This window comes from Rattus norvegicus, chromosome 11 (genome assembly GCF_021556685.1).
Source record: "Rattus norvegicus strain SHRSP/BbbUtx chromosome 11, alternate assembly SHRSP_T2T, whole genome shotgun sequence".
Lineage (NCBI taxonomy): Eukaryota > Metazoa > Chordata > Mammalia > Rodentia > Muridae > Rattus > Rattus norvegicus.
Window position 1 is genome coordinate 49,900,330 of NC_141544.1, and position 14,652 is coordinate 49,914,981.

General features: G+C 45.2%; 1 protein-coding gene and 1 pseudogene across 2 annotated transcripts in view; one reads left to right on the plus strand and one right to left on the minus strand.

The window, feature by feature from the left end:
* The window catches only part of Dscam (DS cell adhesion molecule), a 578,367-nt gene that overhangs the window by 382,104 nt on the left and 181,611 nt on the right, over positions 1–14,652 (minus strand).
* Tsnax-ps1 (translin-associated factor X, pseudogene 1) lies at positions 7,385–8,267 on the plus strand (annotated as a pseudogene).

Consider the following 14,652-nt stretch of genomic DNA (forward strand, 5'->3'; position numbering starts at 1 on the left):
TATGAGATCTATCTATCCTAAGAGCTCACAGGAGCTACCTTGACTTCTAAGGGTAGCACCCACAATGAGTTAGCAACAGCACTAGGCTCCACCTCTTAAAGGGCCTATCATGTTCCACCATGGCCATGCTGAGACCAGCTTGGAACACACAGTCCCTTGGGAGACATGCTGAAGCTATTATCAAACCGTAGAAGACATTATACCCTTTGTATGACAGGGTCATGATGGGCACATGTCAATGTAAACACATCCAAACTCACAGAATGTGTAACACCAGGGTGAATGACAGCTGCAGAGATAACAAGGTGTTGGCTGCTCACAGATGCAGGGCTGGATGGAGATCCTGAGAGCAGGGAAGCTGTACACAACTGTGTGGGGATAAGGTATGTGGAGAAATCTCTGCATCCCCAGTCACCTTGCTACAGGTCTAAAAGCAAGGTATATAAATGTAGAATGATACAATTAAATTTATCCACGTCTAACTTCCAATAAACGAGACTTGAGCTATGATATTCACTTATTAGGCTCTGTGAAGTTACTGGGGATTACCCCTAATCTAAATCTCTCATGCTAGTTTGGATACTACCCTAACTATTCCCCCTCCCAAATCTTTTGTTTTATGTATAGGTAGGTACATGGGGGAAGAGTATACTTACATCATGTGTATACATGTGCATACATGTGCACGCATGTGTGTGGAAATAGAACTCTGCCTCTATCACTCTCTGCTTGTCTTGTGAGCCAGGGTCTCACTGAATCTGCAGATCAGAGACTGGTCTACACTGACTGGTCAACAGGCCTTATGGATCTCCCTGTCTCCACCTCCTAGCTCTGGGATTGCAGGCTGGATTAAAGACATTGAGCCACAACATCAAGCTTTTGTTATATATTATGGGGAGATGCACAGTTATCATCTTCATGCTTCCTTGACGAGCTCTTGGCTCACTGAGCCACCATCCTGTCCCTTCAGTGGCAAAGTCACTGTGCACAATGCAAAATACTGGGAAAATCAACCCTTCACCAGCTGCAGAGGAGGCTCCAATTTGATCCTTACCATCTAGGAGTGATCCACTTGCCAATTTTACTGTGAAGGCATCTGTAATAAATGGGTTGGAGGGTTTGATATCCCTCACATGAACCCTGGGGCTGAGTGCCTGGGCCTCTCTCCCTGGCAGTTTTGTAGAACATAAGTGGTTCAGGTTGAGCACAGGTAGTCTTAGACTGAAAGCCATTGCTGCCTCCTCCAAGAATAAATAAGCAACAGGATTCTCAACTCTGTCTACAAGAGAAAAAGGAACAGCAAGGTACCTGCTATCGATTCCGATGACCCTGATGGTTTTATCCAAGGGACCAGGTAGTGAAAAGGCCAACTACCTCAAACTGTCTTCCTCTGTTTATTCAAGTGATGTGGCGTGCACGTGTGTGCACTCGTGCACGTGCCCACACACAGTGTGAAATATGTGCAAAATAATACCCTAAAGTATCCGGATTGGTGCCTGTGATATTTTAAAAACATGGATAAATTGATAACGTGTGGAAACTGGGAAGAAGGAGATGGTGGCTTTCTTGGAAATAGCTCAAAGTTTGAATTGCGTCCATGAGGGGCACGAGGGCTCTAGGGAAAGCAAACGCCTACCTATGCAGCCAGAAATAAGAACAAGATGGATGGAGCAGAGAGGAGGACGCCCTGTGGGCGTGCACTTCTATGTAAATCACTGAGTGGGGCTAAAAAGCCAAGTATACGGCAGATCACTGGACACAACCATGGAGCTCTGCCCGAGTCCTCTGGACCAAAGACAGAAGGAAACAACCTAGAGAGTCTGATGAACCACACTGGTAAGAACACAAAATGGCTAACGGGGAGAAATATAGCGTGCTTTATCTTGTGTGCCTGGCCCTTTAAAGGATCCCCAGTCACTAGTCAACTGGGCCTTTAAGAATTCTTAGCTGTTAGAACTGCTTGACCCTATGACCTCCAGTGTTGGTTGCTGCTTGGATTTCTGGGAACAGGATAGCAAAGAAAAAAAAAAAAGCCAGCTGAGACAGAGAAAGTGAATTGGGCTAGCAGAGTGAGAGAAAGTGGTCGTGCAGAAGATATTGTTAGGAGGCAGTTGAACCAGGAGAAGCTGAGATAGCCTAGGATAGTTGTTACAGTTTGGATAGTAGTGGAAAACTGGGAGAAGGGATTGATTAGAGAGACTGTAGGGGAACTGAGGGAGGTTGTGAGAAACATTTAAAGGGGCTGGGCTGGAAACTGGGAGGAATGGTTAGGAAAGAAATTTGATTCAAGGATTCAAGGACTCTTCCTCTCCCCCTTCCCTTCTCCCCCTTTCCCCCTCTCTCCCTCTCCCTCTTCCCCTCCCATCCTTCTTCTCCTATCCAGTGATGAGAAGTGAAACCTGATGGTGGGGGAACAAAAGGATGGTTAAAAGAAGAACCCACAAAGTAGCAAAGACCAGCTACAATCAGGGAGGTGACAAGAGGCACCAGAGCCCTTCAGAGCCAGAACAGGCTAAAGGATGCAGAGTAAAACCTTCCAACGGATGATAGGTCTGCTGAGTTATGTCGTGTCCGCATTTTGAGCACACCCATATTATAGTGAGAGATGTGGACTGTTTCAGGAGGGAAAACACTTCTGGTACCTCTTAGCAGAATCACCTGATGAAATAAAATGGCCAGGCAGATTGCTCAGTGACCTGGGAGAAACAATAAGAGTGACAGCACACTGAGAAATGCCAGTCTCTGGGATCAGGCTGAAGGACAGAGACATATTAGCCCAGAGCTCAAGCTTCTCCAATTGCAGAAACATCACTTATTAGATGCAGATGCCTTTGTCCTAAACAGGCCTCCATACTTGACTGCTGAATGTTTCTCTCCAAATGGCCTCTGGGTATTCTGAACTGCAACCTAGCTTGCTGTACAGGCAGCAATCACCTGAATTCACTGGTAACCAAGCAACTGAGCATTGGCCAATCAGAGCAGCCCATCCCTCAGCCATTCCCAACCTAGAGACTCCAAAATCATGCCCTAATAAGGCAAGCCTGGTATTGCACCCACCAGCCAATCCCTGCTATGTCATTTCCTATACTGCAGATGCAGAATGGGCTTCCTCGCTGCATGCTGAACCATCTTCCGTCTGGGGTCTCATCTTCCCAGAGCCTTTCCTTCCTTTGACTAACATTTGTTCAGTTCTAATTGGGATCTGTCTTTCTTTGGACTCAAGGTTTGCTGGAAGGCAGATCTGACTCCGAAGGCTCTGATCTGCAGGGCGTGAGGCAGGGCTTCCTGCTGATGCTGTTAGCTGCAGACCCACAGCCTAACCCCGTAACCCTGATAGTACAGCTGTGGGCAGCCCCAGGAAGATGGGAGAGGCTTACATGGAGGTCCATGTTCCAAACCCAGTTTTGCAAAGAAATTCCAGAACATCACTCTGCCTTGTTCATAGGTATACAGGACTCAGTCATTTCTGAAGTAAATCCCTATACCTAATAATCACATATAGCCTCGTAACTTAAACTTAGACCACAAGGAGTACTCAGTCCGTAGTGTAGACAGCCTAGCAGAATTAAAATGAAGATATTCTAAAGAGACACTCGGGTCTCTCAGTCCGTTAGATGTTGAAACAATGGACTCCAAAGAAACACGGAAATTATCTCAGAAATCTCATGCCAGTACGAGGAAAGGGAGACAGCTAAAAGGGCATCTTTTCTCCCTGACAGAGATGCTACACAGTTCTAAGAGTTCATCAGACCACCTTACAGGAGGAGACTGAAGCCCAGACAATGGTGGTAGGTGGCAGGCAGGACCACATCTTAACCAGGACTGCTTAGATGTACATATTCTTGGTTCTTTTAAACTTTGATCCTGCTTCAGGACCCCAAAGACAGACTTGAGGGGTTTGCTAGACTCTTTGTCCCTCTTCTCCGTGGGCTCACATTGATTAAACTTCCTTTGTATGCTTTCCTTTTTAAGTCTGGCTCTTTTAATGGGTTTCCTGGGGTGAGTGCCAGGTTATGCCCCGCCACCCTGAGTTTGATAGCATTAGTGGTGTGGAAATGATGGAGGCCAAGGAAACCACATCGAGGTGTGCCTAATGAAAAGGAAGCACCAGTCCCATTGCCAAAATATAACAAGCAGCGGGTAAGCGAGTCACATACATTCCATGTTGAAAGTTTCATATGTGTTGAGTGATGGACTCATCAGATTTTGTGAGCACCAGTCACTTAAAAGAGACACGAGGTGCTCGAAGCCAATATCAGACAATATCAACTACCTGGACTCCCCAGAGGCCCCAGGGACTAAACCACCAACCGAAGAGTATACATGGGACAACCCATGGCTCTAGCTGCTTATGTAGCAAAGGACGGTGGCCTTATCCGGCATCAATGGGAGGGGAGGCCCTTGTTCCTGTGAAAGCTCGATGCCCTAGTGTAGAGGAATGCTAGGGTGTCGAGGTGGGAGGGAATGGGTGGGTGGGTAGAGGAGCACCCTCATAGTAGCAGGGTAAGGGGAGAATGAGATAGGAGGTTTGCAGAGGGGAAACCTGGGAAGGGGATAACATTTGAAATGTAAATAAATAAAATATCCAATTGTTTTTTTTTAAAAAGGACATACAATAGGCACCTAGGCTACAGCCTCTGGCATGGTGTGATACGTATGCAAGTGTTGAGACCTCCAGGTTCAATGACCACCGCTTACATAAACAAATATATGAATAAATAAATAATGATAGCATTTGGTCTTTAAGGGATAGCATCACAAGCATGGCTTTCACTTTTTAAGAACAGTAACTTAGCGTTTGAGAAATTATGCCTAAATTCTAATAAAATCTCCAGATGATATTCTCTCTACTTAACACGTATCTCCGTTCAAGTTTCAACACATTCACTGAGACATCCTTTTTAAATTACTATTTTCCAATTTGTGAGGCAGATCGCTCTTTCGCTGCACTCATAGAGCCTTGGGGCCTAAGCTGGAGTTGAAAGTTAAACATCTATTTGCATTTGGGTTAGGAAATCACTGTCATGGTTCCCTGAGACTTTAGCTGTCTCTGTGGATTTGGTAAGATCAAAGCCCTAGCATTAAGTGATCCCGGGTTTTCATGCTCCCCACAGCCAATCACATAGAGCTATGACTGCACTGCTGCCTGTCTGCCTACTTGCCCTCAGCCTGTGTTCACCTGCTTCCACTGTACTGGATGCATTGATGCTGATCCTGCAGAAATCTGCAAAACTGAGAGTAAGCAAAAATCTGAAATGTAGCCATGTGGAAGCCAGAGACAGAAGATCCACAAAAGCCTCATCATGTGTAGGGGGGATATAGCACAGTCGGCCCATGGGGCCCTCAAGTTGCTGGGTCTGGACCCACAGGTTTAGATTTGTAGACACAAAGAACACTGCTCAAACATCAAAATGAGAAACAGTTTATTCTTCTCCTACTAAATTTGAGTGACCATGGTCTGGGAAAACAAATTTAAGTTACCCCAAACTCCATGTAACAATGTGGAAGCCCCTTTTATGAAACTGTATAGTTTTACAGGAAAAAAGAAAGTCTCAAATCAAAGGAAGTTTCAAACGCATTTGGCGGGTACACCAGAGAGGCAGGTACACTGAATGGGGGAAGCTTTTCTACCGTCTTCAGATGCTATCTGATTACACTTTTGGCTTTAACATCTATGAAAGCTAGTCTCCGGGTAACTTAATAGATTACAAATGTTTGTACCTATTATTCATAAGACGTAAGTTCTGTCACTGTGGTGGACAAGGAATGGCTGTCCATGGAGCTAAGCTAGCCTGTGATAAGGCAACATTCCAATATCCCCACAGAACTACAGTAATGATCAGTCAGTCTCTGTTGACATGGGTTCTTTCTAGGAATTCTTAATGGGTCATTGGCAATGACCTCAACACGCAAGAAGAGACAGGATCCTGCTGGCCTCAGAATGTACCCTCCTACACATACATATAAATAGACAGTATCTACACAGGTAGCATAAATACTATATACTGTCTTATGCTCAGCAAAAACAACTGTGTAATTATTTTTAACATAGTAAATAGGAATGTTTAAATAGGATTATTGCCTTTGTAATTAATCTCAAACACGACCCATGGTGGTAAAAGTATTTATAAACATAAATGCTGAATTAATAGACATAATAAATTTCACCTAACGATATGAGGAGACGGAATAGACGTTTTTAGAACAACAGATTCCTGTCTGTCGTTATTTTTGTTTTATTACAGGCTCCTAGAAAGTGATAGGTAAAAATGATTACTTTACAAGGTGATAAATTCGATCTTGTCTGAAGATTCCCAGTATGGGTAGCTCCTTAAGATTCTAGTTTTACCTCACCAGACTATGGGCATAAAGAAAAATCAAAAGGGCTTACTTGTCTGTGGAAAGGGCACTCAGTCTGTGCTAGTCTACATTCAGGGGAGTGTTTCACAAGATAACTGAATAAGGACAAAGAAAATTACATTGACCAAGGGTAGGGACAGAAAACTTTGCTCATGGAGAAAAGAAAATGAAACCATGCATTTCAAGGAAAGGAAGTGGCATGCATTTCAAGGAAAGTCACTGCCACCAGGTGGTCTAATTTTCAGGACATGCATATTCCACCACAATAACTAAGAACTAGAGACTGCATTTGTAAGGAAAATGAAGACAGGCACGCTAACACATGTGACCCATCGCCGCCCTGCAGAAGCATATGTCTCCTCATTCTTCAAAGGCTATGAAAATAACTATTTTTCTGCCTCATTCTTCAAAGGCTGTGAAAGTAACTATTATTCACGATGCAATTGCAATCTATCAACAAGTCACTTTTCTGTGGGGGATAATCAATGAAAAGCCAGCAACCTAGCCCACAGCTCTCACCTCCAAAGTACAATCCCGAGAGTTCAGCAGCCAATTAATGTTTAATTCATGTTGGGTCTGAATGATGTAGCTTAGAAATGAGGAAAGTGGTCCTGGGTTATAGAAGAGAGGCAGAAAGGATGTTAGAGCTGTAGGACGGGGACGTAAGTTTCTGTGAAAGCCTCTTCTGAACAGGCATGGTGGCTGCACTCATAAACTCATTGCTGCTGTGGTTTCTAGCACACGCCCAGGGCAAGATTGGGGCTGTCAGTATTTCATCATGGAAAGCTGGGGTTCCCGAGACCCCCACCCCTCCCTGATGGTTGCTGGAGGAGGGAGTGTCAGAAAAATATATTGAATCAAAACTCAAAACTGACTTCCGGGGGGCAGGGGGCTACTGCGATCGGGGCTGTCTGTGCTATCACCCACTGGTTCTGTCCACGCTCTGCAGTGTCTGGCGATGGCCTTTCACTAAGCTGACCCTGTAGCTGTGGTCCCTGCATATGCAAGCCGAGGCCCCGCGGTCATGAGCGGCAAAGAAGGACCAGGAGGGTTCAGGAAAAGGAAGCATGATAACTTCCCACATAACCAACGGAGAGAAGGGAAGGATGTCAGTTCATCTTCGCCGGTGATGCTGGCCTTTAAATCATTTCAGCAGGAGCTAGACAGGAAGCACGACAAATATGAGCGACTTGTGAAACTAAGCCAGGATATTACCAAGGAAAGTAAGAGGACAATTTTTCTTCTCCATAGGATCACAAGTGCTCCAGATATGGAGGAGATTCTGACTGAATCAGAAAGTAAGCTGGATGGGGTCAGACAGAAAATGCTGCAGGTTGCCCAGGAGCTCTCAGGAGAGAAGACACGCACCAGTTCCACAGAGCTGTCACCACAGGACTCCAGGAATACGTGGAGGCTGTCTCTTTTCAACACTTCATCAAAACCCGTTCACTGGTCAATATGGAAGAGGTCAACAAGCAGCTGACTGACGTTTACAACAGAAGACAGTGGGAAAGAAAGCAAGGCGCCTCCCTCTGATGGACAAGATAAGCAGCTGGTTACCTGGAGACTGAAGATCACACCCACACCCGTTGACTACCTGCTGGGAGTGGCCAACTTAACTGGAGAGCTGATGTGGATGTGCATTAACAGCGTGGGGAATGGGGACATTGACACCCCCTTTGAAGGGAGCCAGTTTTTACGCCAGGTTTACGATGGGTTTTTGTTCATTGGCAATACTGGGCCCTATGAGGTCTCTAAGAAGCTGTACACCTTGAAACAGAGCCTGTCCAAAGTGGAGAACACTTGCTATGCCCTTAAGGTCCAGGACTCTGAGATCCCTAAGCACATGCTGGCCGATGTGTTCTCAGTGAAAACAGATGGTTGATCAGGAAGAGAGCATTTCTTAAGCAACTCCGCTCAGTTCTCTAAGGAGTGAGCTCCTGGGAGGCTGTTGGTGAGGGTGTTGTGAGTGTGCATTTGACTTTATTGTGACTTCTGTAGCCGTTTCCAGGTGGACTAGTTTGAAGTGTATACAGCTGAATATAAGTCGTCCACAGGGACGTTTTTTACATGCGTGCATTTGCATGCAGTGTTTACATGTGCTTACTTTGTTGTGTGAACATGCTTCCGACTGCTCTCTCTGCCACACCTACTTTAATTCACTTTGAACTTGGAGTGACATTTTGGGTGGAAGGAAGTCTCCTAAGTGGGTGATTCTGTATATGGAGGAAAAACGGTGTAGTGAAGCCTCTGGAGCGAGCTTCCTGTTTCAGTTCCTTGGCAGTGTCACGCCAAGCCTTCAAAGTGGGCCTAGCACACGAAACAACAGTTTTAACATGCAAGCTATCAGTATTTTTTAAGTGCAAATTTTGGTGGTATTGAGAATTCACTTAAATTTTTTGGTCAAGTTTAGGCCATTTTGAATTTATATAAAGGAGCTTTCCTGAGGAATTGATGGGTCCAGATGTTCCTTTCTCCACTTTGTCTTTTCCTTTCTCACAGATGTGGGAAGGAGCTGACATTGCTCTTCCCTGGTGATGCTGAGTATCTAACCACACACTTGTCTGTAGGGTGTGACCAGCCAGGCCCTTCGTCATGTGTTAGGTGGACTGCACTTTCCTACCCCAGCCATCCTGGGACCCACAGAGGGGCAGCCACAGTGCTTGGAGAGCTGACAGCCCAAACCTTGACACTTGTCCCTTGGTATTAGCTAGTGATGTTGCCAAAGAAAATGACTTGTGTATAACTCAGCAATAAGCCAATGCCATCTCAGGAGGGAGGGTTGGGAGTGAGTTCACCTCCCCAGTCAGTCAGTCAGTCAGTCAGTCAGTCAGTCAGTCAGTCTGTCAGTCATCGGTGGTGAGAGCCTGGCTTGAGCGCTGCCTGTAGCTGACACCACCACATGCTTTCAACTAGTTTTGTGAGTTTTCAGAACTTGGATACTGGGTTTTATTTTTGGAAAGAATATCTATTTGTAAGGCTGGCTCCTTGAAAGTGTCATTTTCCAAAAGTTGTCACCAACAGGAAAGTGAAATGTGTACATGCCTGTTACGTTAGATTTGTTTGTCCTGGTAATGGTGAGGCTTCGTCCTCCCTGCAGTAAGTAGATACCCAGTTACAGTCAGTCCTGTTACCTGCTGTCTGTTTTTCCAGCTACGTCAAGTTGAATTTATAATGTTAAAATAATGGATTGAGGAATGTTTTACAGAAATTTAAAGCAAATTTTAAATTAAATATTAAACTACAGAAACTCACTGGTTTAAAATTTTAAGTTAAACTATGTTTTGTGCACAGCAGTGTGTGCAGAGACCAAAAAAATACCCTCAAAACTATCACGAAATGCTGAGATCAGTGTTTTATAAGTTGTTGAGTGCTGTCTTAATTCTGCCCATCTCATATAAGTATTATCATGTCTCTCACTCAGATAAGGTGGTGCCATAGAGGGGCTGGGCCTTTGTCTATGTCACCACCTCACCTTGGGGTCCCAGATTCCTGCTTATATACCATTGCCTTAAAAAGTCATGGGGAAGAATACCATGAACTAATGGGTAGGAAATGAAGGAAAAGCACTGCTCGAAGACCTGGGTACTGGGATCTAAGAATTAGGGATTGGCAGCAAGTTTAGAATCTTGTGATGGTTTGGTTTGTTACTGAAAGATAACATCCTCTCCCTGCATTCACATGGTAGGAAAGGCAGGGCAGTTCTCCGGGACCCAACTCGTTTGTGATGTTCTGCCCATGTCTCTCTCTCCCCTCACATCTCTCTCCCCTCACATCTCTCTCCCCTCACATCTCTCTCTCCTCACCTCTCTCTCTCTCTCTCTCTCTCTCTCTCTCTCTCTCTCTCTCATCTCTGTGTGAGATCCCTCCCCTTACCTTCACCCTCACCCTCACCCCTCCCCTCACCCCCTACTCTATTTAACTCACAGGGCCATCACACTGGGACGTTAACATTTGTACCATGGACCTTGGAGAATACAAGCAAATAGATCATGGTAAAAGCCCTTCAGAAAGAAGTGACAATAGGGACAATCCAGACGTCATCTACTTAGACACCTGTATTCAAGCACTGGAGACATCACCAGGAGCATGATCCATCCACAAGTAACCTCCTTCTGATAGCATTCAGGCCAATAAACAGAGGCTCTGCAAATAAGGCAGGATATTCTCCTCAGAAAGGCAAAAGGAGATGTAGCTAACAGCTAGGGGAGGATAGCAGGAATGAGTAAGTATAAGAGACCATAGACCTGTGTAGAGAGAATATCTTATACATTGTATGGATGCATCACCTGTCAATTGAAAAGCCTTTGGCCAATGGCTTAGGCAGGAAATAGAGATGGGACACCTGGGAGGAGAAAAAATTCTGGAATAGAGCCAGATGGGCCCAGGAAGATGTACCAAGATGGATGAATAGTAGCTGAGCACAGGTAGCCAGACATGTGACAGAATGTAGGTTAAAATAAATGGGTTATCTTAAGTTATGATTATAGTCAAAGAAGAGCCTATCTATATGGCCAAGTTATTTGTAAATATACTTTGAGCCCGAGTCTTATTTCTGGGAGCTTGAGGCTGGGAGGAAGAACTGATCTGGGCGTATTATGAATGAAGGCAACTGATCATAGTTTGAGAGAAGAGCTTGGGTTGACTCTTTAATTCTTTCCACATTTGAAGAACATGGTTCCTCAGCCCTCCACACTACCCTGCATTAGAAGAGAGTGGAGAAAACACAGTATTCAGGGTGCTGATAAGTGGTCCATGCACCTTGCACAGATGTGGCTGCCTTCTGCCTCCTAGACCAATGACCATATTCTGATAAGGGGATAGGGAGGCTGAGGGACAGACTCCAGATCTGCCTGGTTAACAGGAGGGGCTGGTTTTATCAACTTGAAAATGGTGTCTGGCTCACTCTACTTCTGTCCACTGAGCATGGAGGGCTTGCCACCTACCAGAGCCATCCATGGTAACAGTGAGGATGCTATGTAGGTCTCTTTTGTACTAGAGAAGGAAGCTAGTTGATGCAGGTTCCTCAGACAAGGGGTTACACACATGAAGATCCAGGATATCTGGAGACAATGCCTCAGTTTTATGAAGGCTAATCAGGCACTCTTCAATATGCCAGACCAGAGGACAGGATCACCCGGTCTGTTCCAGAAACACATAGTACAGGGACAAAACCCCCACACACGCCCTATACAACAGCAGTTGCCTCAGGCCATAGTTGTCTGGTGGTGTTCAGAAGGTGACACAGGCCACATGAAGGGAGGAGCTGCAACACTCGGGTGTAATTTCTTCTATTTTGTGTTTTTTGCAGGTAGAAGATTGCCCTGGAAATGCAAGAGTTCCCCCAGGGAGTTCAAGACCCGATGCCACCTCTGTGGGGTGATGAGGGAGCTCCTTGGATAACTGTCTGTCAAGCACCACATAGTCGCATGGGCCTGTGTACTTTAACATTTTTAATCAGAAGAAGTGGCCACACGCTGGCAGGGAAGGTCAAGTCATTGACTTTGTAAGATTGAGTCCTGCTGCGATTTAAATAAAATTCAAAGGCATACTTGGTTTGCATAGCTACAAGACTCAGCTTGATGTCACCCTGACTGTCTGTCCCACTTCACTATAAATTGTCCTCCTTCTAGACTGTTCCCTCTAAACATTCTCTCTTCCCTCCTTCTTATGTGCAGGACTCCCTCCCTTCTGCCTACCCACACTTGTTATGCTATTTCTTCTGAGTGTCTCCCTTCTCTTTCGGGTCTTAGCCAAAACACTGCATTCCCTGGAAGCCTGCAGAGGTCTTACACGATCATCTCATCTGCTCTCTCCTAGAACAGCCTCACAAAATTTGTCCTGAGCAAATTCCTTCCTCACAATTATAGGAATCACCCTTGAGCATAAACTGGTTTTCTGGTCCCCTCATAGACTATAAGCTCTATGAAAACACAAACCTTAGGAAGGGTGGCTTAAGGGAGATGACTGGCAGCTGCCCATGAGTACAGCTGTACTTGTTATAAATGGCTCAGTTGGTCACGTGCTTCCCTTGCAAGCATAAGGACATGGATTTGATCCCCAGAATCCAGGTAGAAATGCAGGATACGGTGATGCATGCTGTAACCCCGGCTCTGGGGCAGAGATGAGAAAATGCCACAGGATGGCCCAAGCCTAAGTAAAACCTGGTCTTAAAGGGAGGTAGGTGAGGCTCTGAACATGACTTCTGGCCTCCACAATATACATATGCAACACCCGTGTACCTTGCACACATGGCATTTAAAGAAAGAAAAGAAAAATACAGACCTCACCCTTACCTTTTCTATTCCCAGGGGTTGGAAGAGCTGGGAATAGTTCATCACAGGCAATCAATAAACTTGGGATGAACTAATAGACAGGAGATGCTAGCCTGAGCCTAAACTTGAGAGAGGCCAGGGAAGGTGCAAAACCAAGTATGCGACCAATTAAATGTCTCATTTATCCAACTGGACCTGAATTGTAGCTCAAAATGCAGACTGAAAGCATTTTTGGATTTAAGCATTTAAGCTTGATACTTCCTTTGAAATCTGTTAATTTAAACATTATACGACCCTGCCTCCAAAAGCCAAAGGGGGTCTCTCCCCTAAAAGACCATAGTAATCAATACTTATTACACACTGTGTAACAGAGGTGGAGGTGTCTGCAGAACCAGGAGGCCCCAGAAGGAGAATTGTTCATCTGCCTTAGAGCATAACCTAGATCTATGCTATTATGGTAGGGAATCTGGGAGGGTGGTCACCTCACCTGGATGATGATTCACCCTGATAAACAGAAATATAACCTTGGGCAAGGTACTTATGTTTGTTGAGACTTATTGTTTGTAGAATAAATGCTAATAATTTTCTTAAGAGGTGGTTGTATCACCTGCTTCCTCATTATTATGGCAAAGTCACTGAAAAAGCACCTTCAGGAATGACATTTATTTTTCCTCATGATTCAAGGGTAGAGTCCACGATGTCAAGGCTGTCATGGCAGCTTCGGTGTGAGGAAGCTGCTCATACTGCAGCCACTCTCAAGAAGCAGAGTAAGGTAAATGCTGGCACTTGGCTTGATTTTCATTTTTCTTTAATCTGGAACTGCAGCCCACTGAGTAGTGCCTCCCACTTTCAGGGGACTCTTCTCAGTTCGGGTAAAGCTGTCTGGGACTGCTCAAACAAGCAGACCAACAACTATGTTTCCTAGGTGACTCAAAACTCAGTCAAGCTGACAATCAGGATCAACCTTTGTGATTCTTATGACTTGAAAAATTAAAAAAAAAGTAACTAGGAAGGCTATTAGTTAGCAAGTACTTGAAGCAATGACTGCTGTGTTGGAATGGTGGCTTAAAGAAGGTGATGGTGGCTGCCCATGAGTACAGTTGTACTTGTTATAATGACCAGGCTGTCTGTGAGGCCAGGACACAGCTGGAGTACAAGGGAGGAGAGCAAATTGTCACAATGTTGGTGTTATTCAGAGGAGCAGGAGCAGAGGCACACCCAATCCTTACAGAGCGCTCCTCATGTTGAAGAAGGCCCCATGCTCCTTGCCTTAATTCTGGGTTCAGTGTCTTCTACACTACAGACCCTGCCACTGAACACAGAGCCAGGATGTGAGTCTAGACAGTCACTGCTCAGCTGAGGACAAGGATACATCCTTTTAGATTATCATTTCTCGCTCCTCAGACCCCACGATTTGGCTTCTTCTTGCTGATAACGTATCTTTTCCATAAACAAGGGCCAGTTTTCTTTTCCTCACCACTTTTTGTCACCAGTTTTGGGAGTGGCGTGTATCTGGTGAACATGTCCCACTTTCCTCCTGTCCACCAGAGCCCTGACTAGCTAATGACCACCACAAACCAACAAGAAAGTAAGGAAGGTGAGGGGAAAGCTTTGTGAGATCCAGAAGCCTGGAGTGCCTGCCACATCACAGCTTCTTCCAAACAGAAAATGGATGTTGCTTCCGTGAATTCTCAACAGCATGGTCTGCAAAGACCACAGCAACCAGTATGCCAAGACAAATGGAGAAGAACCACAAAGGCCTCGTTCACAGTAGAGAGCTACAGGCTTATTGGTAATTTTAATTGAAATTCTTCCTTTTATGGGGGAAGATAAGGTCAGTGCTTTGTTGTGTCAAGGCAGCCTTAGTTCGTGTCACACACCATGGCCTCTTTGTTCTGTGGGTGCCCATCCACATTCTTATTTCTCCACGGGCCTCTGAATTTTCTTCCAACAAAGACCAACCCAGTGGCAGGTAACAGTGAACCCCATATTTAGTATCCAGTGGTCTGTCTACGGT